At 34.5% G+C, this 20,621-nt stretch overlaps 1 protein-coding gene across 1 annotated transcript in view; it reads left to right on the forward strand.

The window, feature by feature from the left end:
- Window positions 1–20,621, forward strand: part of LOC145686144 (uncharacterized) — a 253,665-nt gene that overhangs the window by 183,078 nt on the left and 49,966 nt on the right. The gene's annotated exons all lie outside the window — the stretch shown is intronic.

The following is a 20,621-nucleotide window of genomic DNA, read 5'->3' on the forward strand; positions in this document are numbered from 1 at the left end:
TTAGAATCTGGGAGGAATAGATAAAAGATCTAGATGACCAGAAGAACCACCCAAGAGAGATCGTGATCGGAACAGAGGAAGAGGTGATGAGGAAGGAAAAGGACCCAGTAGATTAAAAAATGACGTAACACAAGCTATCAAAGTTATGTGACAGAGGAAGGCCATCAGAAGAGACTATATATCAGTGGATTTGCTAAAGGGATTAGGTGACAATGAAAAGAAAGCACTGGTTTCAGATAATTTTAAGATCTACCTGATTGAAGAATAGCTGGATGAATTTTGTAGATGTTATAAGGTTGCATTACTTAAGAAAAAGCAAGCAAAACGTGCATTGATCACAAAACAATTAACGTTGTTCGCGACACTGAAAAATATTGCTCACATACTGAATAAGTGACTGGAAAGTTAGATAGAAGAGATATCGGAGGAAGATCAATTTGAATTCTGGAAATGAAAGAACATCAGAAATGATACTGAGTCGATGATAGTTATGTCACAACAAACTCTTGGCCTAAAAGAAAAGTTACGTTTGTGTTTCGTCAATTGGCAAAACGCTTTCGACTGGGTCAATTGGACCAAACTTCTGAAAATACTTAAAGAATTTAGGGCCAGTTGCGAGATCGTTGACTCAGTTGCAACCTATAACTAACTAACTAACTAACTTTATGGCCTATGGAACCCGGAGGTTCAATGCAGCGTACACAATAAATCTCCACTGACTTCTATCCTTATCCAACTGGATCCAGTTTCTCTTCGTATTCATATTTCTGAGAGATCCATCTTAATATTGTCCTCCCATCTGTTCCTAGGTCTTCCTAATGGTCGTTTTCCGATTGATCTTCCAGTCAACACTTTGAAAGCGTTCCTACTTTTTTCCATCCTAGCTACATGATCTGCCCACCTAAGCCTTCTAGACTTGATGACCCTAACAATGTTTGGTAAACAGTATAAATTATGTAGTTCCTCGTTATGAAGTTTCCACCATTCCCGATTCTCGTTCCTTTTGGGTTGGAATATTCGTCACAGGATCTTGTTCTCAAATACTTTCAGTCTATGTTCTTCCCTCAGACTAAGCGACCATTTTTCGCAACCATACAGAACATCAGACATGATTATCGTTTTACATATTTTAAGCTTCAAATTCTTCGACAGAATTCGCGACGATAAGAGATTTTGAACTTAATAGTAATACATATTCTCTACTTTTAGTCGACATTTAATTTCTTTTCGAATATGATTTTCAAATGTTGATATTAATCCTAGATATTTGAAACTATCCACTTTATCAAAAGTATTATTTAATATTTTAACGTGTCCATAATTTGCCGTATTACGGTCCCGACGCACTTACATGCATTTAGTCTTCTCTGCATTTACTTCTAAACCCATGTTCCTGCAAGCGTTTAATAAGACTTCTGCAAGTCTTTCTATCGTTCTCCTATCATCACCTATTAAATTTACATCATCAGCATATGCCATAACCTTGTGAATACTGTTCAACTCTAGGCCCTGGTTGCTATCTTTGATTTTCCTTATAGCGTATTCCAGGACAAAGTTAAATAATAATGGCGACAACTCATCTCCTTGTTTCAGGCTATTCTTGACGTGAAAGCTCATGGACAAAACTTTTTTTTACCCGGATTTTACTTTGAAATTCATTTAAACATACCTTAATTAATCTAATTAGCTTTTTCGGCATTCCAAATTCTGCAAGAGTGCTGCACAATGCTTCTCTCCTAACCAAGCCGTAAGCCTTTCTAAACAGTTGACGTACCAGGATATTGTATTCTCACTTCTTTTCGAGTATTTGGCGAATGGTAAATATTTGGTCGATAATTGATCGATTTTGCCTAAATCTACACTGATAATATCCAACAATTTCATCTGTGCATGGGGTCAATCTTGCTAATAGAATGTGTGAAAGTATTTTATAGGATGATAACAGAAGAGAAATGCCTCTATAATAATTACAGTTAGTTTTGTCGTTTTCTTATACACGCCTTTCTATATACATTTGCAACCTATACACGGAAGAAAGAATGAATTTGCCCTGAGTAAAGCAGAAACCAATAACGTTGAGATTGGGAGAGGAGTCAGTCAGACAAAGCTTTATCTAGATGGTATGTCATTCCAATTATTCAGTGTTTACAGTGAATGCTTAGTGATGGAAGCATGTATTGGGAATTCAAGATTGGAGAATAGATCATTAACAGGCTGAGTTACGCCGATGAGAGTTAAAGCTATAACCGAAGAATGTTTAAACTAGATGATAGAACAATTGACATTAAGTAACAATATGGAATGAAATCAACATCGAGAGGCCTGAAGTCGTGAGGATATACCGTTGAAACATAATATTTTGTGAACAGAAAGAACATAAACAGGTTGATCTTTTCAAATATCTTGGAAGTCATTTGACAAGAGATGCTTACCACCAAAAATATCAGGTGAGGCATTGCAATAGCGAAAGAGATATTCAACAAGAAAATATAACTTCAAGCAGGTTCAAGTAGGTCTTACTTTAAGAAGCTGATAAAGTACTAATGGCGGACTGTATGGCTCGTAGACGTTGATGTTACAGAAGTTAGATAATAAATATTTATAGAGTATGGAAATGTAGTGTTTGAGGAAGGTGGAGAAGATAAAATGGGCGAAGAGAGGAATAAGGATTCTTAATACGAGTAGAACAGAAGAGGAGATTGTTTAGTCAGCATCCTTCATAGGAAGTCCAATCGGATTGGATACATTTTGCGAAGAAATTTCTTTACCATAACATTATAGAAGAAAAGATAAGAAAAACGAGAAGTAGGACGAATTAAGACACAAGTAATCAATGGTTTGGAAATCAAAATAAATATTTGGAGTTGAAAGAGAAAGCTGAAGATCAAGAAAGGTGACGGGAACATTTTTAGACCCAAACCTAAGGCGAAAAACTCATATTAGTCCCAGAATCTGTTGACAGGCAGAATACTTATTAATAATCCAATGCGCATTGTGAATTCCTTCTTCATAAATAAATAAACAACATAGAAAAGGGAATGAAAAGCATAGACAAGAAAAGAAAGTGAAGAATATCTTTAAAAAACTACAGGAATCTTATGCCATAGATCAAATATTTCGAATACTCACACTTACGCACACATAGACACAAAATCAAGACATTATCTGTTTGATAAAAAAGAAAAGACTCCTCCAAGGACGCACGTGAATAAAAGGGTTAATAGAAAAGAATCTGTAGAAAAGGGGAAGAAAAGAAAGAAAGACAGAAAGGAAGAAAGGAAGAACGAGTATACTTCGTGCTTCTTTTTTACTTTCGTTTTCCAATATCGAATTCTTCAGTCTCCATTTTCATTTCCCATTGTATGGATCTTTCAATTGTAAAGTTTCCCTTTTCTTTCCTTTCCTTTAGCCCCATTCTTCTTTGGTCTTCTTTTCTTGAGAAGGAATGAAGGACAGAAATCTTTATTCGTGTATTCCTTTCTCTTCCACCTTTATTTATTCATACATACATACATACATTCTTCTTTCTTAGAATTTTTACATTATTGTTTCAATCGTAGGACTTCTTTTGTACTTTTTATTCTGTTCTTACGTGCTCAGAAGACAATAGTTATGAAAGAAAACCCTTAAAAATAAAATTTAAAATGAAAAAAGAAACTAAGAACAATTTCTCTTTCTTTGTAACCTGAACGGATTTCTACAACTTGAAAATTTTTACAACCCTTACTCTCTTTGCCAATATTAGCCTTCTTATCTTTTGAAATTATTATTTAACTTTTGTTGCTCTACTTCACAGAAATCTTAATATTGGTATATTCTATTTATATGTTACTAAGAAAGTAGAGATGAAATACTGCAGAGTAGTCCTGAAGTATGGAGACACGATTTCAGATAAATGAAACAGAGCCGCTACACATTATGTTAGGTATTTTAGAGATAACGTGGTTATGCAGTTTTAAAGTAATTGCTTTTTGTGGACTTGTCACTCTGTTCTCTCAACCAGACTTCAAATGGATTTTCACATGTTGATAAATATCATGAAACAACTTGTGGAAGCAAGGTATATCGTAGTAAATATATTGTCATCATCATTACTTCAAACATTTTCCTTTGGAGTTTTATAGAAACGAAAAGCATAAATGACGTGCACATTTGAACAGCGCGGGCAATACTGTAAACACACCCTTTAAACATTATTGATTGTGGCTCTTGATAAAATAGTTTGTAGATAAGTAAAGCAAAAGAGTAACCATTATAATCTTGCAATAGTCGTTGTTAGAGCAAAAAAATCAAACGTACCATTGAACTCATGGCAGAGCGTTCTATCAAAGGAAATTAGCATGGCCTATTGTTAGCATTAAAAAGAGAAAAAGTACCATAGCAATATGTTCTGTAAAATCTTTTCCAGTCCTTCAGTGGCAACCTTATAAGATGCACCAACATATTACAGAAGGTGATCCAAATCGTTGTCTGGAATTTAGTCAACGGGCCACGAAGAAGCTACAGCAGAAAACCACATTCACCTTTTACGTATTGTTCACTGATGAGGCAAAGTTTTATGTGATGGATGAGGTAAACAAACAGAAAATAAGGTACTGGCCGGATTGTAATCCGCACTAGTATAATGAATCCACAGGTGTTTCTAGCAAGGTAATAGTGTGATGTGGCGTATGGAAGATTCACATTGTGGGTCTTTTCTTTATCGACAGGATCCTAGTAGCAATGGACTATCTGTGCATTTTAGAAGACGATATGCTGTCATTACTGCTGTCGGAAAATGTCTCAGTACTTACACTTTCCACCCTGATGGCACCACATCTCCTTACAGTATATAATCCATGAGTACCTCGATCAGCAGTTTTCTAATGAATTGATTGATCGGCGAAGTCTGTTATGGCCTCTTCGTTTCCCTGCCTTGCCGTCATTGGACTACTACATGTAAGGCCATTTGGCATCTATTTCTATCCAGTGGAAACCAGGGATATTTAGCTCTTCAAAGAACGAATTTTGAGCGTTTGATTCAATATTACAACCGACAATTTGCTGAAGGTTTTGCATGTGTTCTCTGTTTGGCCGGAAAGAGAAACTCATTGAATACGTCCTGTAATAGTGCGTGGTCCTTACCGTGTGACCAACCTATTTTGTTTGGGATATAACAACGAAAGTCATAACTTTGTAATAATTAGTGCAATAGCAAAAATTATAATACCATTCAATTTTCACAAAAACTTGTTATTAGAATGGCATATAACATGCTATCGTTTCCATTTAATAGAATTGCATAAAATTCAAGATGGTGGACGTCATTGTCACGTGTCTTCAAATTCTTTCCTCCATCCGTATTTCCCACCTACATTGTTGTTTGGTTATATTTTGCAACGTTTACCACTTATTAGGATGTTTCCACACGATAGGGCTACTCTCTATAATAAGGATATTTAAAATAATCTTCGGATACTGACATACATACTAGTGACATGCTGTAAGATGTGTATTCGTGTACACAATATAAGTGGTGATAATTTTATTTTATCATTAGTTTAATATTTGATTTAATAAAATAAGATATTTTATCAAAATAGCTTCTGAGGGAGTTCAAAATTGTTTAAAAATCGAATTGTAGAAAGTGAAGCGTTTAATGTCATTCAGTGAGTATAGCATTTTGAACTTACTGAAAATTTAAAACAATGTAATTTTATTTTTATGCATATTATTTACTAAGTACTTTTCTAAACTTATATTTGAGGTTATGTGAAACTATTAGTATTTAAACAGGGCCGGATTTAATATTTTGATAGACATGGACCGAAAGGTGTTTGCTACAGCTCATCTCGACATACAAAATTTTAACACAATTGTAAATTCTAAAATAACCTATTGTGCTACTTTTGTTTCAATGTTTTTGCATAAATTTTAATGAGTTTTCATTTTGAATGTTGTGCATAAAAAGATTTGAATCGTTACAAATTTAAAATTTCTTTTTAAAAGATCAAAGTACAGAGAATAATTAGTCTTATTTTCACAATGTGAACTAGTACAATAATAAACAAAAAAAGGGTTTTGAATTTTCGTCCTTCAAACACTAGAAACAGCAGTAAATCTGATTGAACAATTGTTTTTATTGCCGAAATTTGTTTCTACTGCAACAGTACAAAATTATTATTTAGATTACAAGAAATAAAATCACTTTTTGAATATTATCTTTTATGTTCATACTAAATTCAATATTATCTTTTTGTGTTCGCACTAAAATAATACAAGACCACTGTTTTAATTATTTTATTTTTACACTAAAATAATCAAAAACCATTGTTTCAATATGATCTTTTTGTGTTCACACTAAAATAATACAAGACTACTGTTTCAATTTTTATATTTTTACACTAAAATAATCAAAAATCATTGTTTCAATATTATCTTCTTGTGTTTACACTAAAATAAAAGCAAGTTGCATAGGAGAAAATACTATTATGAAACGTGTAAGAAAATATGTTTATCATTTAAATCATCTTTATATTATTATTATTATTATAGTAATAATAATAAGTCTTTATTGAGGGCGAGATTCAACCAAGGCTGCTCTATCACCTAACCCTACTACTACATCTACTACTACTACCTCTAAAAATATACATAGTAGCAGAATACAAATTAATAAATGATAAAAATACAATAAAAAAGCTATTATAAAAGATAGTAATAAGGAACGAGACCGCAGAAATTGGGCATTGAAGAAAGAAGGCTAAACAATTCAATTTATTGGTCATGTGTTCCGTTTTGAAGCTTCTTCTCCTGCATCAGTTAATGTTGCACTGCATTTTTGAATTTTACGAAGTTAGAGGCAAATTTCCAAGCTCTTGGCGCTGACGCTGAAAAGGATGCACGACGTATATTTGTGTTATAATGGGGGAAATCAAGTTTGAATTTATTACGTGTGGAATGATTGTGTACATTAGAACGTTTAGTCAACTTATTGAACGAATAATCTGGTTTCTCAGTAGTTAAGATTCTGTATTTAAAAGCAAACATAATGCAAATATCTTCTACATATATTATTCAACATCTGCAATTTTTACGTCTTGCTTATTAAATTTTCGTCCAACGTGCTGCCCTAGACCTAGACCTAGGGGTAAATCTGGTTGTAAGTGATACGAATGAGTAATAAATTTCTCGTTGCAATGACTTACGGAAAGGTTGGAACGAAAAGTTGTAATTAGAGTTACTGAGCCTTATGCAGAGTCATTTTGACGTACGATTAGCGTCATACTAAAAGTCTGACTACTGCAGGAAACATATGTTAGTCGACCTTTTTAATATCACACTAATCACGTTACAAAACGACTCTGCATAAAGCCTATTATATCTAAATTGCCAAAATGGTGACATGTTCATTCCTGGGTAGCCAGTTACACTAACTTTTGACACAAGAATATTACGGTTTATCTTTTACTTTAAAATTTGCTTTCAAAACAAACATTATCTAAAAGATGTTAAAATCTATGAAAAATGATTAATCAAAAATACATTCACTACATTATTTTTCTTTGTCTATTTATATCTTTCAGTAAATCTGATCTTTTTTCTAACAAAACCTTCTTTTAATACAAAAACAAGTAAATATTTAACTATGAAAAATAATGGCAATTTAAAAATGCAAAATGTCGGAAAACACGGAAATCAGAATATTTGTGCAAGTGGAAATCTTTAACCTCAAAATGCAGACACACTCGCATAAATGTTGACACATAGTAGTCCTAACTGTAAGAAGTTGTCACTTTATCAAATTCTTCCTTGCCCTTTAGTTAAAGGAGGTTTGCCAACGAAATTGATAAATAAATGTTAACGTATTTAATAAGCATATGAGAACAAAGCGTACATTGTGGAAGTTATACCCACCGCCGACCTTAAAACGAATAAGTATTTTATTAATATATCAGAAACGAGTGGTCTTTGCAAATGTGAAAATGTTTGACATGTGAAACTATTTGGCATTAGTCGTATGAACAGTTTAGTTTTCCTTCTCCAACAAAATCGCATACAGTAATGAATGTTTGCTTTCAAGTTAGTCACGAAACAATCACTATTGAAATTTTAATTTTATTTTGGATAGGTTAACGAAGGTTTCGAAGTTTATTGTGAGTGTCATTATTGAATTCTAGTTTGCTTGCTCCCAGAGGATAATAGGTCAGAATATAAATTACCATCCCTGACATATGTTGTAGATATGTAAACTATACCGTTGTGCGACAATTATGTTTTAACTTTTTTTGTCAATGAACTATTGACCTAGTTAGTTTCTTCTTGGATTTCTTTCTATCTTTACAAAACGCTCTGGTTGGGCTTGAAATCAAGTCCTCTTCTCAATCAAGATAGAAATACTAAGGTTGTTCTAGGAGGAGGTAGAAGTTAGTGAGTTCCTATCACGTTTATAAGTTTTGAGCCTTGTGCAACTTAACCTCAGCGGCTCTAATGAATATTTCCAATGTGATGATCGTTTCACAGGATGATTTTAACTTTAGCCTGGACAAGTTAACTTGTGAAGGGAGTCTAGCGCACTGCTTGTGCAAGGGATACTGTGTTAATAGCACATTTCCATTCATTAGTCAATTTTATATACTATTTTTATTTAACCTTTAAACGGCCAATGACGAAACTGCTGCGTGAAGGCTATAAAACTAAATAGCTCAACCCCTAATTAAGCTAAAAAAATAATTTTGTTATAAATATATTCTTGAAGGATGCAATTTTCCGCTTATATGCAATCTATGTAGAACTTTTGTGTGCGGTACCATGGCGGAGGGGAGGATAAATTTTGTGTCTTTTTTTGCGTCAGTTTTTTTCCGGATACACTCTTAAAAATTGGTATGTGAAGCAATGAAGTAATCCATTATATGATAATACCCTGTATGTGTACCTGTTGCGTATATGGAGGAGGAGAGGGCAAAATTGGCATTTTTTTTTTAGTTTCAGCTTTTTGACGTAAATTGCATTTATTTTCAGGACTATTCCATATAAGAGAAACCTTTCCACTGAAATGGTCTGAACAAATATTACCTCGTTGGAGTTTGTGTTCCATAATCTTTAAAACGATGTATTTATCACGACTCTGTGAAAATTAAGGTATCACTAGAGCTGCAAACGTGAAGGTCTGTAACAGCCCTTCGAAAATGATATATAGAGCGTTTCTATAGGAATTTCGTTCTGAGTTTTTTAATCTCCTTCTGTATAGCACCAATAAATATCATTTTATCACAAATGTGTTACCTAGACATTAGAATCATTTTGTGAGTGTACATTGGCGGTAAAGGTTCCCAGGACGACCTAAATTCTATTATTTAATATTTTTAGGACTTGTTTGTTTCTTCTTCCTCTACTCCGAACAGGGTGAGAATTGTATGAGTGTTACCTCGTTGAAATTTGTGTTTAATGAGCTTTCCAATGATGTATTATTCATAACTCTGTGATAATTAGGGCGTCTCCAAAACCCCAATGTGAAACTCTACGATTTTGTTCAAATCCTTGATGTTCGTAGAAAGGTTAATCCATAGTCTCCTTTTTTTTTGTTAAAGGTTTTACCATATTTTATTTTCAAATGAAATTGTTTTCCTTTAATTCAACGTTCCACAATTACGCCCTTTAGCCTAAAAGAGACGGAAAATTAATCAAAACGAATTATTATTTCATAATTCGTGGAAGTAAAATGTGAGGTAAAACGGAAGAACGTCGAGAAAATCCACAGACACAATTTTGTCCCCCATAAATACATATAGACTTAAACCAGAGGTGAGCGCTTTATCACACTGAGCTACCGTTCTCCCATTATTTCTTTTTCTTGGTCAGATACTATGTATAGATACAAAGTTTTAGAAACAGTAAAATAGAACGATCAAATTCAACAGTATTTTTTTGGTTTGAAAAACGCTGCAAATACGGAATTACATATTTAAATCAATCGAATTATTCAAATACAAAGAAAAAATCAACATCGAAAATATTAAATTAAAAGGAATAAAATGAGGAAAAGTAGGAACTAATCTTCATAAGAGAAGTATTTATATTGATTTTACTTTCTCTCTAAACTTTTATTAGTTTTTCCTTTGTTTTAATATTTTTTATTCTATCGTTTACTTTTTTAAAAAATATATTTTTACTTTCTCCCCTACGTTTCCCTCTATTTGTCATTTATTCCCCACCTCTCATCTTTTTTTGTCTGTTTTATGTACTCTTTTCCTTCGTTTTTCCTCTACTCATCTCCAAGGATTCGCAGAATCTTCATAATCAAATTACTATGCATCAGACTTGTTACTGAAAACTTGGGATTATTTTTCTCCCTTCTTTTCCCCTTCCTTTTCGTGTGCGTATGCATAAGCGTGTTTCTATGGAAACAATTGACTTCTCTTAGTATACATTTTCCCTTCATTTTTAGAATTAATAATTGTAGTGGTTGTTTGCTTTGAGCTGCTGTTGTAAAATGTAGAAACGAGACAAACGAGCAATACTAGAAATATCAATAAAATAAAAGAATGTTATCATATTGTTTCAATATAGTTACTACCATCTTAATTGCCAACGTCTGTTTGACTGAATGCAATGCTTAATTAGTATATATATACTAGCAGAATACCAGTTCTTCGCACGGGAAGAGTATGTTTCATTTTGGGCATAAAGGGATGAATTTGGATTTAAACTGTATTGGGAAAGTGTCACTATTCATTTTAGTGACCCCAAAAAATATGGATTCGACACTAATATTGGCCATTTTCTATCATTTTACATATCCTCTCCTCCACCCCAATTTGCGGGCCTGAATTTGGATTTAACCGGCATCGGGCCTGAATTTGGATTTAACCGGTGCTCTTCATCTCAGCTATCCCGAAAACTATGGATTCGGCCCTCTTCATCCCTTAAATTGCACTGTCAAAGTGAAGTGATATAAACCATCTCAGGTCCGAAACTCATTTATGTTGAATTTTTTTTTTTTTTTTTTTTTTTTTTTGAAATCGGTATATAGAGTCATGTCCTCAAAACCAGATCACTTTCAAGAGGAAAAGCTTTCAAGAAGAAAACGATACAAATAAAGAAATTACACACTCCTATGATAGAGAGGTATATTATTTATTGAAAAAAGAAGTTTTGTTTGTTTCTAATTAGAAACAAATGTACGTATTACAAACAAAACATGGAACATGGCCGAAAACATGACATTAAGTAATTAGTCTTCTAAAGTGGATCAAATGTCCTACCGAGGGATCATAACCCATTTTTAACAGCAAATAAGCACGAAAAGATCTAAATGATTAATAAATGGAAAGCATGGTGTAATAATTACCTCAATCTATAATTACATTATTTCCTAGTATATTATTACTTGTTAAGCGTTTCTGAAACAAAGCACTGTCCAAAAAGGAATGTCTTTTTTTCTCTAACTCCAACACAGTCTTAATGGTACCACGTGTTACACGAGCTGCATTGGCTCATTTCTTCTTAAGTTTTTCTAAAGCAAAGCATTTTCCATAAAGGAATATCTTTTTTTCCTCGAGCACCAACATAGTTTCCCTCAGGTACCTTTTGACCATGGATCTTCCTAGTTCGTAACCAGAACTATCAGTGGAGGGAATATGAAATTAAATACTTTACTTAGTTGTTCATAACCGTGGGACGTAAAACTTAAAGATTTTATTTCATTATTTTTATTTAGTTGTTATTCAGCATGTAGTGCGAAAATGTTTGTATGTGTAGTAAAATAGATCCACGTTTTACTATCTAGAGAAGGATTGTATTTCTGCTAAAACATAACAGTAAGTTATGACGTATTTAATTACAAATCCATACAACTGATCACAATTGAAAAAAAAATATTTTTTAAAAGGAAAATATTTTTTGTTCCACAAGAGAAACAAATCTTTTCTACTGATCCACTTTATGGGACCTTTCTATAAGCGATCCTGTTTACAAGACATAACCTTTCGCATAACGTTCAGCTATTAGCAGCTAACGTAAAAGACGAGGCGTGACTGAATTGCACCAATTGATCCACAATGGTTATCTTAATGAACAACAAAAATATGGTTTAATTTGAGCTAAAAGTACTTACTGCAGAACTTTTACCTTTTTTTCTTGAACTGCCCTTTCGGAAGTAAATTCTGCTCTAACAATGGACGCCGAAACTTTCTTTCCTATTTTCTATGCGACAGACGCCATCGCACACACAATTCCAATGGAAGTATTCACTCAAATATCCTTGAACGCTTTGATGCAGCTAGATAGCTAGATATTTGGGGGAGTGTGTGTGTGTGTGTGTACGAAGCGCATATGAAAAAGCTAATCTTTAAGAAGACAAGAAGATAAGAAAATGATAGGAAAAGAAATTTGATTGATACGTTCCATATACATACTTCAGCTATATTTCGACTTAGTCAACACGAACCTTTAGCGTGGCACATGCTTTCATATACAGATAGTGCAACTTGTCCAGAACTGATGTCTTGATCACTTCACTGTCGTTGAAACGTTTCGACGCAAACCATATTTTCAGGTAAAGTTCAGGGCTTCAAGAGTATGATTGAATGTCCCTATCGAAATCTTTGAATTGTCTCAACAGTGTGAGCAGCTATGTGAGAGCGGACATTGTCATGGTTCAGAAGTATTCCAGAGAGTAGCATTCTTCTAGGCCAATTTTGGATGGCACGTCGCAGATTATTCTGTGTTTAGCAATACACATCCGCTGTACCGTGATTATTAGTCCTGGTTGCAAGAATTCCACAAGAATTACATCCTTTTGGTCCAAGAACGGTTGCCAGTATTTTGTGAACTGATAGTTCTTGTTTGAATTTCTTCGTTTAAGGGGAACCAGAGTGCCGCCGTTGCATTGACTGCTGTTTCGACTCCACAGTGACGTTCGATATCCAGTTTTCATCCCCTTTCATTATGTGGGAAAGAGGTATTATCGATTTCCCCTCCTATTATGCCAACAAAATCACTGGCAGCTGTCATTCTTTACTCTTTGTGTGCGTCTGTCGGAATTTTTGCCACCCATCTCGCACACAGTCTGTGTTAACCAAGTTTTTCAGTCACAATTCGATGTTTGTTTTCGCGGACACTTCTGCTATATCTCTGGCGAGTTCAATATGTGTGAACCGGTAATTCAGTCGCACTTTCTTGTTATCGCATTCCACCAAATCGTCCAACTGAACACTAGGCCTTCTGCTATGCTCATTGTCATGAACATTAGAACACCCTTCCCGAAACTCTCTGCACTATTGCCTGTCCTCTCTTCACTCATTACTGTCAGTTTGTAACTGATAGACAATTGACGATTGATATTAGCTACCATATATCCTTTGGCGTTCAGAAATCATATGACAAATCTCACTTCACATTTGGAAGGATTTTATATTACGGCAACCATTACGCCTTAATGCTATTCGCACGAACGCAACTCCGTAGTTTGTGTGTAAGATGAAGTCATGAAAGATCGCGTGGTAGGGTAGGTCGTGCAGAAGTCGTATGGGTGAAGAGACACGGAGTGGTGAGTTGTAACCAACGGAAAATCGGTAACGTTTTGCAAATAGAGTTGTCAATTAAATTGATGTGTCGATAAAAGCTATACGCTAACAAGTATGATGCACGTTTGACTTGAATGGTGTAAAGAAAGTGCGGTATAAATTCATAGAAAGATTGTCATGTCAAAATAATCAAACAGTGGTGAATATTTGAGTTAGTTCATTGTCGAAGCTAGCGTAGTACATAATTTACCGTCAGTCTGGAAAACTCTGGAAATCTGTCTCAAGCTATACATGTTCGTTATCTCTTACGCAAATACGACAGATCGTGGAATCGTAAAGCACGAGAGATCACGCAGAATGCATTGAATGCAACAATAGGATAGATCGTACATGCGGGATAAGTAACATGTTATTCATAAATACCATACTGGGGAAAGTAATGAGAAAAGTATGTGATAACTACAGTTTTTATTCTGTAGATATATCAAACAATGGCTAGGGGGTGGCCAGGGGCTGATCCTCTCCTTGCTACCATCTTTATCCCACTGAAACTTTCAGTTGTTTTTGGATCAAAAAATCAAATATATTTCAATCAAGATTTTCTTATATCTGGAGAACTACATATAATATAGCCAAACCCAAACTATTAGTCAACTCAGTATGATGTGCTTATTCCATAGAAAATACGAAAACTCGATTTATGGCGCAATTCAAAAATTTTTAGGCCCGTGATCCAAAAAAAACTCGCAAGATCGCAATCTTTTAATCCATAATTGGTTTTCGTAATTCCTTGTTTGGAGTCTAGCTTTATGCATAAGCGTGAACTCCAGTTAGCTCCTCCAAAATTGAGCTCCGTTACTTTATCTTAGAGTTCTGATTACGAGCCTGAGACAAAATGCTTGTGTCAATGAGATATTATAAGTTAAGTAAATGTCTGTCCATCCGTTACTCCACAGGATAACTCTTGAATAGAAGCGATTTTTCTTTTTTAATTTCGTTTAACTTGAGCAAATACCTCGACCGAGCTAATTAATGCAGTCAGCCCGTTAACACCTTCGTGGTGGTAATGCTGACCAGTGTTTTTTTTTCAGACCTGTTTTTGAGGGGGCACTGCCCCCCTTCCCAGAGCTCTAACAGTGCCCCCTGAGCAGACCAATATAATACGTCTATAGTATAATAATAAATAGAATAGTATCAGTAGCGCCCCACCGGAATACTAAGTGTACCCCCTGGAACATTGTTTCTGAAAGAAACACTGATGCTGACTTTAACTGTTGCTGTCCATATTTCTTTCTCTACTATTGAAGCAAAGATAGAAGTTACATATAGCGCCCTTAGATGACAACAAACATTCTCCAAAGGTAGACATCTACTGGAAGAAATTGGAATTTCTTCTACGTGCAGTCTACTTTCTGCCAGAGTATATTGCGTTTTACATTTAAAATTCGACAAAATGTTATATCTAAGAATTGAAGAATTTCATATCATGAAACTTTCAAATGTGTGGCACTTCAGGAAAAAGAAAAGGAATTATTTTTTTTTTGAGTATCAACAGGTACATCCTGTAGCCTTATGGTTCTATTTGAAGTAATGAATATTCTCCGAAAGTTTATACCTATCATTTGAAATCACCCTTTTTAACAATAAATAAATAATAAGAAAAGCGTTCTTAGTTGCTCGAGTCGAATTGATTTTCTTTTAACGTCCCTTTCAGCAGCGAGACTATATGAGATAGGACCTACTGATTAACGTGGAATTCCACACGAGCTCCCACCGGGAATCGAACCCATGTCTCCCACGCCAAAGGCGCTTATGCTAACCGCTTAGCCCCGAAGGAGCTCCTCTTAGCCACTAGAGACACATACTTCTATTAAGATTAGTATTATTCTCGATGTATTCTTATTAAATATTGTTAAGTCCCTGGACTAATTTTAAAAAGTCAGAAAAGAGAAGAATCCTCATTAGAAGTGTCTCAACAAAATTTTCATCCTGTTCCAAAACTTGAGAATTTCAAAGGTTTCTAATCCCCAATATTTCCTCCTATTAATGTCCTACCTATGATTGTAAGGAGTGCAGAAGAAAAACGATAGAACACATTTTTATTGTTATTTTTACTTTTTGTACCTACAAGGAAGGACCATGTTAACATTAAGTGAATTGAACGCAATAAAAATTGAGGTAATGTTCGTACGTACTTTGCCCGTACATTATCCGAACAGAGAGCTTAATTACAGGCTTTCTCCCCGTGTGTGAGAGATCAGCCTAGGGGGAGAGACGTTGGTACGCAGTGGACAAGAGCAAACGAGAGAGAGAGAGAGAGATAGTGTATCTGAGTGCGAGCGGGTTAGAACGTAGAGATGGGAGAATTTTGTGAGCGCCCGTATATGCAGATATACACATACATACGTACATGAAAGCTCTTGGAGTTTTAGTGGTCCACGCACAGAGGGAGAGAGAGATAATGGTAAGAGGTCGTGCGAAAGGGAAAGAAAGAAAGAGATAAAAGAATAGGGATTATGGCTACCCGACGAGGGTACACAAAAGCGTTAGCGTAACAAAAGGGTTTGGGGATTTTTAATACGAGGCTTGTGCGGTTTTGTTTAGCGGAGACAAGGTTTTACAATGTGCTTTACCTGTGGAATACCACAGTTTCTTCTAAAATGACGAGCAAAGGGAGATAAAGAGGAAGAAAACAGTTTTAGCGACTGTCATTTATCTGAATAGCTTAATTGCTACTCACTTGCATTTATTTATAGTTTTTTTTAGAGTTCAACGTAAAACTGTACAGAATAAGCACTGCATACTATTAAAAGAACATATTAAATATTATTTGTTACAATCGACCACTAAATTTAATCAGTTTCATTCGCTAATAACTTAACTGGATAAATAATTAGTCACCAAGACTTGCTACGAGTTATTATCTTCGAGACTAATAAGTGCAATGTTCAGTGCAAAAGAGATTCAAATCAGATTTTGGTCATTTTGGACATATTTAAAATCTCTATCTGAAGTTCTTTTCAGTTAAAAAAAAAATCATGTCCATTTCTGGTAAATAACTGTTATATTCTTTTAAAAACTATGTTCAATTTTCCAGATATTTTATCAGGCTATACATGGACTTTTTTTCTCAGAAACTTGTTAATCAGACTTGAATATCTTGTATTCTTTACGCCCCCAAAACCGCCAAGCATATGATACAAGTGTGCTCACTGCTAATAATAGTAGTGTAAACAATCATGGTAACCCGCAGGTGCAATAACCCTTCGCTGAATCTTCGAAGAGAATTCGGTTCTTCGAAATACGTATCAAAGCATATTAAGTTATTGTTTACTTATAAACTATAGTTTTTAAGGTATACTATAGTATTATAGTATATTTACTATACTTAAAATGGTTGTTAATTCCCCGAATGTCTTGGAGGGCAACCTAACATTTTTTCCGGTCAACCCCTAAAAATACCATTCTTCCCCCAAATGTATCCTTCTTCCTGTAAATATATCATTCTTCCCAAATGTACTATTCTTTATCCCAAAATTACCATTCCGCTCCGAAATTTACAATTATCCCCCTAATTTAATATTCTTTTTCCCAAATATAGCATTCATTTTTTCAAATTTACCTTTGTCTTCTCAAATTTAACATTCTTTAACCCAAAATTTTCAATATCTTCCTAAGTTAACCTTTCTCCCGAATTTTCTATTCTGCACTGAATTTTTCAATTTGTCTCCAAATTTGCCATTTTTCCGAAATTTACTTTTATCCTCCAAAATTTTCCATTCCTTACTCGAAAATTTAACATTCTTTAACCCGAATTTAAGATTGTATCCTCAAATTGATAGTTTTTTCCTCTAGTTTAACTTATCTTCCCAAATCTGACATGATTTCGCCAAATTTAACATAAATTCACCAAAATGTAACGTTACGTCCTCGGGATTTGCCATTTTGCCCCAAATTTAATGTTCTTTCCCAAATTTACCAATCTTCCACAAGTTTTGCATTCTTTTCCCCTAATATAAGATTATACCCCCAAATTGGACATTCGTTTCATCAAGTTGGCCATTATCCTCCCAAATTCTACATTCTTTCCTAAATTTACCATTCTACCTCAGATTTAATATTCTTTCTTGCAAATTTAGCATTATTTCCTCTAAATTTAATATTGTTTCACCAAAATTTAACATTATCTCTTCAAAATTTACAGTTTTACCCCAAATTTAATATTATCTTCCGAAGTTTACTATTCCCAACAAATTTAAAATTCTTTTCACAAAATATTACATTCTTTCCTCCAAATTTACTGTTCCTTTATAAAATTTAACATTTTCCACTCAAATTTTAGCATTGTTTTCTGTAAAATATATATATATATAATAATAATAATAATAATAATTGCCGAAATTTAAGATTCTACCCCAAATTGAACGTTCTTTCTCCCAAATTTGCCATTATCCTCCAAAATTTAATATTCATTCTTCAAATTTAACATTCTCCCCTAAATTTAACATTCTTTCCCCCAATTTAACATTCTTCCCACAAATTTAAATTTTTCATCCAAATTTGCCATTCATCCCCCAAGTTTATCTTTCTTTTCCTAATTTATTATGCTGCACTAAATTTACTATTATAACCCCAAATTTACTATTTCCTCCACAATGTTTGTTTTCTGCCCCCAAATTTATCATTCTCCAATTTCATTGTACCATTTTGATTGGAAAATTATATTCCACAAATAATCTCATGGGCACAATCTCTACCCTAAAACTCATCGGTTAGCATTTCTGGTCGTTGCTTAATATATTATGCGTAAATAACTGGTGTTTTTTACCTGAAATATTATGTTCATGCGTGCATCAAGGTTTGTGTGTGTTTGTGTGTGTGTGCAGTTGCAAATGTGCTTGTATATTGGTCTTGTGCTCCCTTCTCCTTGGAAAAATTCCTATTGGCGTCCTTGTAAACAAGTGTGATCATATAACCCATCTGACAGAATGAATATATTTGTTTTGTGGTTTTTCTCCATTGTTCTTACATTGAATTTTGAAAGTAATCACTAGGTATAGTCGGCGGTAAACGTGGATAGTTTCATACGTTATATGTCAGGGTTGGAAATAGATACCTGAGCTGAGCAGTAGAGTAAAAGATGCCAATCAATTTCTCATATATATTTTTCATTTATTATCATGTAAGATTGTGGCATTGATGGTAGAATGTTAATACTGTGCTTTGAAAATGAAAATTGCTTTGGAAAATACTTTGCCCAAAAGTAGAGAAAGAGATATACATGAAGTGTTGGCATTCTGAGAAGAAAAATATATATATATTTATTTATTTATTTAACAATCACCAGATACAGCTCCGAGGCCATTTTACACTGGATATCCAACAACAACAATACCGGTAACAATGAAAAGGATTTGGGAAGGTATCGGCCAGGGCCTATTTTTTTAGTAGGTACCATCCCGGCATTTGCCTGGTAGGACTGAGGGAAACCCTGGAAAACCTCAGTTAGGATGGTCGGCAGCGGGATTCGAACCCACGACCTCCCGAATGCGAAGCCAATGCTCTACCACTTGAGCTACTTCGCTCGGTGAAAAGCCATCAGGGGAAAGAAAAAGAAGCTTGTTCTAGATGCAGAATCGTTAGAAATTCTATCTAACGATTGAAGGGCGTGTCGTCACTTAGAGATAATTGTACCAAATTTGGTGTAGATGTAGGTAATGGGAACAGAAAAGAACTTGTAGTAGCATTCGTTTCACAGATGTTTGGAATCAGAAATAATGGGCCCTACAGTTCTGGGGAAGTATGGCCTGTCAGTCAGATATTGATGGGACTTAGGCTTTGCTCGCTTTTGCGGCCAATGCAGAAAAAGTTAATAAAGTTGAATAACAACAGAAAAGATGAACCGAACAGAAAATGCGCCAATGTCCGCCCTCAGTCCCATCAGCGAATGCCGGGATACTAAATCTATCAACTGCCCTTGCTATTACCCATTGGGTATGCATCACGAGTTAACTTCACTTACAACTGCCCATTTGGACACAGATTCTCACAGTGTTTCACAAACTCGTACTATGTACGATTGATTCACACTTGTTGACGTCTCCTCGTTCCCGTCTTTATCTCCAACAGCAGTTGATGTAGGTGTTGAGGGTGGAAAGAGTTATACTTTTGTGCACATGCAAGCTCTCATCTGAAAATAAGAACAGAAGGAGTTTAGAAAGAATATAGACAAATGCATGGGGACTTCAGCGGTGACTATGATAGTGTTAGCATTCCCTGGTGTGTGGTGCAGAAGAGGAAGGGGATAAAGTGAAAAGTGCACATTCTACATTCAATACACACATTTACGTTTACTCACAAATCCATCTACACTTACTCACAACTACTGTATTCATCTATATTCCATTTATATTTCATATTTTCCCACTTCAATTTTGCCTTATATTGACAATTCTCTAATTTACCTAATTTTGACATATTCTCTGCACTTCGAATTCAATGTAGGCCAATCATTGCAAATGGTGACGTCCAGTATTTGTAAATTTTTATACAAATTCTTATACAAATTCCGCATTTATAGCACACTTGACCTTAGTTGTTGGTGCACCTAATCATTAAACGCCATTAATGGTAATGAAGACAATACAAGATAAGAGAAATGGGTGATCTTTTGAAGAAAAGTATGTTATAAAGCGATTATGTATTATGTGTTGTGAAGTAAACAAATAGCAAACAACGAAAGCTTGTCCATTAAGGATAGTTAGTAAGTAATTAAGGGAATGTTATAATAAGGTAAAGGAACATTTAGAAGTAGGTGCTTTTCACATATCTTTACACTTAAATATTAATGCTCTTCTCTGTTCTACTGCTCTGTTTTGTTTATAATGCAATAGTTCAACAGCACGCGTTGAACGTCTGATATCACAAACTATGCACAAGTCTGCTCTTCCAGATCTGTTTATGCCTCCTTACCACAAATCAATTAACACCTTGTTCCATTGAGCAGTTCAGAAAGTAGTATACAAGTCGCAGATTCGAGTTTCGTCTTCGACATTGATTTATTTTTGTGTATATATTTTCTTTATTTTCTTAATATCATTTTATTATGCTAACTAG

The sequence above is a fragment of the Thermobia domestica genome, chromosome 5 (genome assembly GCF_964235325.1).
Source record: "Thermobia domestica chromosome 5, izTheDome1.hap1.1, whole genome shotgun sequence".
NCBI lineage: Eukaryota > Metazoa > Arthropoda > Insecta > Zygentoma > Lepismatidae > Thermobia > Thermobia domestica.